Raw genomic sequence first — 8156 nt, forward strand, 5'->3', positions numbered from 1 at the left:
CTGGGTTGACAAAGACCAGGTCTCTCCTAACCTGGGACAAGAAAGACCAGGACTGTGTGGTGTCATGAAGCCAAGTGGGAAAATGTTTCTAGGAGTGAACCATCAGCAAACGCTGTGGCTGAAGAGGAGACCAGGCAGTGCCTTTTGGCTGTAGGAGTGGATCACTGAAGCCTTTTACCCCTTTGGTCACTTGAGAACTGTGTTGGTGTGGGGATGGGAATTGGACGGAAGTGAGGCTTTCTCTGGATACTGACAGTGCATTTCGCTGTGAAAACAGGCTGTGAAAGGGATGATTGAGGGCCTCCAGGAGGATGTGCAGCTTGGCTGCTCTACTCTAAGGTGGAAGATACCAAATGTGTTAAATACCATTGGGAAAGTTCCGGTTGAAAATGAGAAGTTGAACATAGGGTTTTAGAGATTGTGCAGAGGGGAAATGGGGGTCCAAGGACAGTGGAAGGATGGGATGGACAGAAGGAGGACCTTCCAGAGTGGGGCTCTGCAGTCTGATCCCTGGAAGGAAGTCCCAGGCTTGCTGCTCTCTGTGACCTTAGGCAAGTGTTTCCGTGCAAAATGGAGCAGGGCTGTGTTGCCTGCTTCCTAGGATGGCTGTGTGGGTCACATGCGGTCATAATGTGATATAGCAAGTGCTTGTTAAACAGCTACGGTCCAGTCCTGCGACCCCAAGCTCTGGCCCGAGCCAGGAGCGGAGGATTGGTCCTGTCCTGAGGGTTGGAAGGCCTGGAGGCCGCGTTTAACCCGTGCTTCACACCACTGTGAAGTGGTGTGCCTGTGGACCTGGCCCCACGCACGCCTGGCCTCGGGAGCTCCTGCGGAAGGGTGTATATCCTGACATGCCTGGGAAGCGTCCGCTGCAGCCCCTGCTCCCTTAGGGAAGCTCCGGGCGGCAGTGCCTCACGGAGGGGCCCTGCTTTGCCGCGGCTGCATACCACCTCTGGCCATTTGGCCAGCTGCTTCACCAGCTGTCCTGTTTACTCATCTTACTCTCCCTGAAACTTTTTCTCCGTTTTTTGGAGCAGTCAGCTTAGCCGAAACCAAGAGAACTCGCTGGGCCCGCATGCAGGTTGGTAGGCGTTCTCTGCTGGCCTGGTGGGCTTCTCGCAGGCCCGAGCAGCGAGCTGCGCCTGCGCCCTGGCGTCCCTTTGAAACATTGCGGCATGTCACCAGGGGGCGCCGGGGAGTAAGGCCGAACACGCAGGCGCAGAGTGCGGGCTCGGGCTGGAAAAGTCGCGCATGCGTGGGGCTGCTCCTAATTTAGAGGCTGCGCGGCTCCGACAATTCTCCGGCTGTGGCGCCACCTATGGGTGTGGGCTCGTAAACGGCCGCTTCTGCCCGGACTGGGACTGGGTCTGGGGTCGGCAGGCTCAGGGCCACTGGGCTGCTGAGAGGCTTAGCCATGGGGACTTGGGCTCTCAGCTGCCCTGGAAGGCCGCAGGGCCAGCTGGGCTGGCCAAGGCCAGTGGCTCCCCCAGCATCCTGTGCTGGGTGCATCCCTGGGCCGGGTGGGGCATCCAGCGCTGCCCTCCCCACCCCGGACCTCTTCACATCCCTTGTTTGCTGGGATGGAGCGCCCTAGACCACTGGCAGCGGGCTTCCCTGACCCTGTTTCCCCAGTAGTAAACAGGGTTTGCTTTTCAGCTTTTGCCTCAGCTCTAGCCCGGTCTATTTCCCCTTTGTAAATCTCAGGGAGGAGATAAAGTGGGGCCCTGGCTGTAAAACCAGGTTCAGGCCAGGCATCCCTTGGCTCAAGGGGACATGCCCCAGACATCTGATAACTCATTTGGTGTTGGACCCAGCACATCCTTTCTGGCCCTCACATGGCTGTATAGGAGTGACCCACACACTCCTCCTGTTCAGATTCCCAGGCCACAGTCCCTTTTGTCCAGTCTTGGCCAAGATGCCTGACACTAGTGGTTTGGCCCTGGCAGCCTCCATGGCTGCAGCTTTGGGATGTCCCTGTAGCCGTAGGTGGTTGCATGGCAGGCCCCAGCCAGCAACCTGGACCCTGGCTCAGGGAGGGGAAAACACGGCTGAAGAAGGGTTGGGTGTCACTTTCTCTCTTCCATTTGTCTTAGAGGCTGTCATGGGAGAAAACCCCAAGGACCCAGTGCGCCCTCACAGTTTCACCACAAGTATCCTGACCGGGCGTCTGGTGCCGAGCTGATAGTGCAGGCCCCGGCCGCAGCCCCGCCGGAAGCCCATGCTGCCAGCGGTTGGGGGCCGCAGGCTCAGACAGGAAATGCCCCCGAGTGTACCCCAGGGCTCATGGCCTCTGCAAAGGCCTGATGCTTTGGATGAGACCTGGCGCCATTTTGAAGCTGGGCCTGCCTCTGGGACTCTGGCCTGGTTTTGGGGCTGGTTGCCTGAGATCTGGGGACTGCTTTGTCACCTGCTTGGACAGGTGTGGGAGATGGCGGAGGGAAGAGAGCACCTTCAGACTGGGCTAGAGCTGAAGCAAAAGCTGAATGAGGCAGCCTGTCACCTACCATGGCCAAGCCCTTTATGGTGTCCCCAGCTGAGCCCTTTAAGGCCTCAGCTTCCGTCAGGCCCTTGGTTCCACATGTAATATGACAGGCTCAGGGCCAAATGCAGGGATCACAGAAGGGAGCAGACAGCAGAATTACTGGGCGTCAGGAAAGGCAGGCCAGAAGGGAGGGCCATCAGGAGGGGCCATCGCTGCATCTGAAGGATTTGCCTGAGGGGGATGGTGGGGAGGGAGGCGTCCAGACTCTTTTTTGACCTCCACTCATGAGATAGAATCCAGAAAGATTTGTTTTCAGATGAGTGTCTCAGTCTGTTAGGGCTGCTATAACAAAATATCATAGACTGGGTAGCTATAAATAGAAATTTGCTTCTTACAGTTCTGGAGGCTGGGAAGTCCAAGATCAAGGCATCGGCAGATTTGGTGTTGAGAGACCCTGTTGCTTAGTTCAAAGATGGGACCTTCTCGTGTCCTCACATGGTGGCAGAGATGAGGGAACTCTCATCTTATAAGGGCACTAATGTCCATTCATGAGGACTCTACCCTCATGGCCTAATCACCTCTCAAACGTGCCACCCCTTAATGCTTCATACTGGGGTTAAGGTTTCAACGTAGGAATTCTAGGGGGATGCAGACAGTCAGTCTGTAACTGTGGGAAGGACAGGAGCCTGTTCAAATGCTGATGGGAAGGAAGGAAGTAACAGACACAAAGGTTGAAGATCCAGGAGAGAAGGGGCCCATGAATAGATCCCTGTAGAGCAGGATTGGGTGGGATTGAGGGCTTAAGGGAGAGATCTCATGGGAGAGTCCTGAGAAATTGTGCCTTTGTTAGCACTGAGGAGGAGATCAGCAAAGACCCATTGAAGCTTCGCCTCCTGGGCAGCCTTCCCTATTCTCCAGGTGGGCTGAGAGTTCCCTGCCTTGCACCACTGGGCCTTACTCTCTGAAGTGGAATGGATTGTTTGCCTCCCCAGACTGGGTGCTCTCTTTCAGTAGAGTTTAAACAGAGGCAGTGCATCAATTCATTTAACAAATATCCTCAACTGAGTGTAGTGTACTTTATAAATGTCCCCCCAACACTTTGTGAGGCTGAGGGGGGAGGATCATTTAACCCGGGAGGTTAAGGCTGCAGTGTTATGATCACACCACTGCACTCCAGCCTGGGTGACAGAGTGAGACCCTATCTTGAAAACAAAAACAATTTTTGTATATTTCGTAGAGATGGGGTTTCACCATGTTGCTGAGGCTGGTGTGGAATTCCTGGGCTCAAATGGTCTGCCTGCCTCGGCCTCCTGAAGTGCTGAGATTATAGGCATGAGCCACCACCCCTGGCCCATTTGCCATTTTTAAGTAATGGACAAAGTTGGTCATTTTTCCTTGTGAATTTGCCGTCTTCTGTGTGGTTTATGTATTGTTGAGGTTTTTGCCCTTTTCATAGGTGACTAGGAAAGCTAGTAACAGAAAAATGGGTGCTCATTGTAATTTCTGAAAGTCAACAACTCAAAGGGTAAACAGGAGTGTTCTGGAAAGGCCCTGCCCTGGGAGGGACAGGGACTGGAAGACCAGAGGGGTGGCTGCATGCCTATTTTTACAAATAAATGCAATCTGAATGGTTTAAAACAAACTACATACACACACCAAAAAAAAAAAAAAAATCCACTTTGTAGTGGGCACTGTTTTGGGCACTGGCAGTATGATAGTGATAAATGCAATGAAGGAAATAAAATGGGTGATGTGATAAATGGATGTGTCTGGAGGTCAGGAGGGCATCCCTTGGAGGAGACTCCTGAGCTGAGACCCAGGACAGCTGAGAGCTGGGCAGGGTGGTATAGCAGGGCTTGGGCTGGGCAGCCACAAATCCTGCAGCTTCTTTTCTCCGGGCTACTTCGCCCCCCCATCCAGGCCTTTGGTGACTGCAGGACCTCCTGCCTTCAAGTTAGGTCTCTTTCACACCTCCCTCTAGAGTGCTCCAGCTCCTCAGCTTCCAGCTTCCTCTCCCCCAGGCCTGGGTCCTGGTGCCTGCATGGCCCCGGCACTCATGTACCCCAGCCTTTGCATCAGGGAGCACTCATACCTATGCCAGGCTCCTGATGGTGTCTGACCCACTCAAGGCTCAGGGATTGCTGTTTTTCTTCTCTGAGCCTCACATTGCTCACCTGGAGAATGGGGACCATAACGCTACGAGGACTGGAAGGAGCTCAGAGGTGTGCCACCTGGGAAAGCCCCTGGCGCAGCACTGGCTCAAGGAGCAGGAGTCTTTTCCTTTGACAGATAGCAGGTGACCAGTATAACCCTTTCGTTTGAACTGAGCTTAGCTGTTTGCAAAGTGCTTTATAAATGGCCATTTATTCATTGGTTCAGACTGCAGATCAAAGTCTCAGCACACATGGGGTTGGAGCTGTAGACGTGGAGGGAGGGAGGAGCCAGCCCTCACCGAGACAGACAGACCTGGGACCAGTCCCTCTCTGCAGCTAGCACCTGTGTGAGCTTGGGCAAGGCCCTGCCCTCTCTGGGCCTCAAGTCTTCCTGCACAATGACAGATGTCAGAAGGCCTTCTAGCATTGATGTGTTGGGATTCTGGGGCCAGTTAGTGCAAGGAGAGTTCCAGAAGCAGCCTCAGTGGAGGAAGATACTTTGAATGGATCTTTTTAAATCAAGCACTAGTTATATGAAAAAGGTGGAAAATTGATTCAATAAATTATGCAGGATCTTTCAAATGTTGGTACATTTTCTTAGATAATAACTAAAAAGTCACATATGTCAATATCACCATCACATAATTATGGACCCTCTGAAAGTATCTCGAGGGCCCCAGGGATCCTTTCCTGTACAGTGCTGGGACAAGACAGGCCCGAGGTCCCCACGGCAGGTCTCCTGGTTGCCTCAGTGAATGTTGGGGGTGTGTGATGCAACGTGGATCCTTCCTGACCGCTCTGCCCTGTTCTAGCAGCGTGGGGCCTTCTCTGTCTCTGTCTTATGTTTACTCTTATGGGGGGTGCGCAGAAGGCACACAGCCACTGGGCTATGTGCTGGGAGCCCTGGGGGAGCAGGGTCAAAGAATGGGTGGTGCATTTGTCAGAGATGGAGGCTGATCCAAGGAGGAGACCCTTCTGAACCTGACAAGGCTAGAGAGGGGTGGTCTGGGAAGGGAGGCTTGGGCTGGGGGAATCCGTACACACCTGGGGTGAGGGAGAAGGAGAGGTGTTAGCTCCAGGAAGGTGTTATTTTGGGCTGTGACCTCTGTTGTGTGTGTGTATGTCCATGTGTCTCTGTGTGTGCACGTGTGTGTCTGTGTATATATATGTGTGTGTCCTTGTGCATGTCATATGCATGTCACGCACATGCAGCCCTTCCAATGCTCAGGTGTGTACCTGCCACTCTCACACCTGTGACTGTCACTGAGGCTCACAGACATGCACACATGAGTGAACACATGCACACCTGGCGCTAGGCAGATCCATGCATGCCAGATATGTGCACTTGCCATGCCCCTTGCCCTGGGGATAGAGTAGGGAGTGGGCAGAGTCCCCGCCACAGGGACCTCGTGCAGCCCATGGAGATGCCTGCGGAGTGGAATTGATAAGGAGCCTGCTCGCACCTGCTCTGCCAGGTGCTGCTCTGGCTGCCACTCTTGTCACTGAAGGAACTTGCACAGCCTGTGAGCTCGGCATGCCGGTCTCAGAGCCTGTGTTCTTACCCTCTGCGCTACACGTCCTTTCCCACGGACTCTTCCCTTCATGCACCCATGCACAGACACCCAGAGCCACGCAGAGGCACACAGGCTGCTCCAGGGCACACATGTGTGCAGAAACACTTTGCATGGTGTGCTCACATGGTGAGTGCACCCTGCCGCTGTGTGCTGCCACACACTGATGCTCTGGAGAGCACCTGTCTCTTTTTTTTCTTTTTTGAGACGGAGTTTCACTCTTGTTACCCAGGCTGGAGTGCAGTGGCGCGATCTCGGCTCACCGCACCCTCCGCCTCCCGGGTTCAGGCAATTCTCCTGCCCCAGCCTCCTGAGTAGATGGGATTACAGGCAAGCGCCACCATGCCCGGCTGATTTTTTGTATTTTTTAGTAGAGACGGGGTTTCACCATGTTGACCAGGATGGTCTCGATCTCTTGACCTCGTGATCCACCCGCCTCGGCCTCCCAACACCTGTCTCTTTTCTTTAAAAAAATTTAAATAGGCCGGGCGCGGTGGCTCAAGCCTGTAATCCCAGCACTGTGGGAGGCCGAGACAGGTGGATCACGAGGTCAAGAGATCGAGACCATCCTGGTCAACATGGTGAAAACCCGTCTCTACTAAAAATACAAAAAATTAGCTGGGCATGGTGGTGCGTGCCTGTAATCCCAGCGACTCAGGAGGCTGGGGCAGGAGAATTGCCTGAACCCAGGAGGCGGAGGTTGCGGTGAGCCGAGATCGCGCCATTGCACTCCAGCCTGGGTAACAAGAGTGAAACTCCGTCTCAAAAAAAAAAAAAAAATTTAAATATAGGCCAGGCGTGGTGGCTTATGCCTGTAAACTCAGCACTTTGGGAGGCTGAGGTGGGTGGATCACGAGGTCAAGAGATCGAGACCATCCTGGCTAGCATGATGAAATCCCATCTCTACTAAAAATATAAAAATTAGGTGTGGTGGCACGTGCCTGTAGTCCCAGCTACTCAGGAGGCTAAGGCAGGAGAATCACTTGAACCAGGGAGGCATAGGTTGCAGTGAGCCAAGATCACACCACTGTATTCTAGCCTGGGTGACAGAGCAAGACTGTCTAAAAAAGAGAAAAAATTAAATATGTACATATTTTTTAAATTGTAGAAATGGGGTGGGCTATGTTGCCCAGGCTGGTCTTGAACTTCTGGGCTCAAGCGATCTGCCCACCTCAGCCTCTCAAAGTGCTGGAATTACAGGCGTGAGCCACTACGCTGGCCACCTGTCACTTTCCTAAGTCTCAGCCCTAGGTCTTGTCACTCTCCCCTCTGCCCTTGGGGCCTGTCATGAAGCCCTGAGGCCTGCTCACTTTCCCGACCACTTCTCTCCATCAGGCTAGGGCCCTGGGCTGGAGCTTGTGTATGGCACAAAGGCCTGGAGTAGAGGGAGTGGGTCCAGTCACACAGGGAGTGCGTGTTGGATGGACATAGATGAAGACACGGCCTCACTGCCAGCACCTGCAGCTCTGCCGGAGGGCCCAGGGCTTCCTTCTCCACCAGCAGAGAGGTGCAGCCTGAGGCCGGGCCACTGGGCCACATGCTGGGAGCCAGAGGATGGGGTGGGGGGATTTGTCAGAGATGGAGGCTGACCCGAGGCTGTCCTTTGTGCATGTCATGTACACATGCGCACGCACGCACGCGTGTGTGTGTGTGTGTGTGGTGGGAGGCAGCCTGGGGCGGTCAGAAGAGGGCGGGAGGTGGGATCCCACCTATCTGGACCTGAACCCTGCTTGTGCCAGCTGGGTGACTTTGAGGCAAGTCACTTAAGTTCTTTCTGCCTGTTTTCCCATTCAAAGAATGGACTAAATATTACTTATGTTGTGAGGATGACAAATGTGTGTGTAAACATCCAGGCACACATGAAATGCTTAGGACTCAGCAGTTATGATTTATTTGTGTGTTGTCTACGTGGGGTGGGAGGAGGATTTGGAGCCTTTTTAGGACTTGGGA

This window comes from Sapajus apella, unplaced genomic scaffold (genome assembly GCF_009761245.1).
Source record: "Sapajus apella isolate SASKATOON/1434 unplaced genomic scaffold, GSC_monkey_1.0 scaffold174, whole genome shotgun sequence".
Lineage (NCBI taxonomy): Eukaryota > Metazoa > Chordata > Mammalia > Primates > Cebidae > Sapajus > Sapajus apella.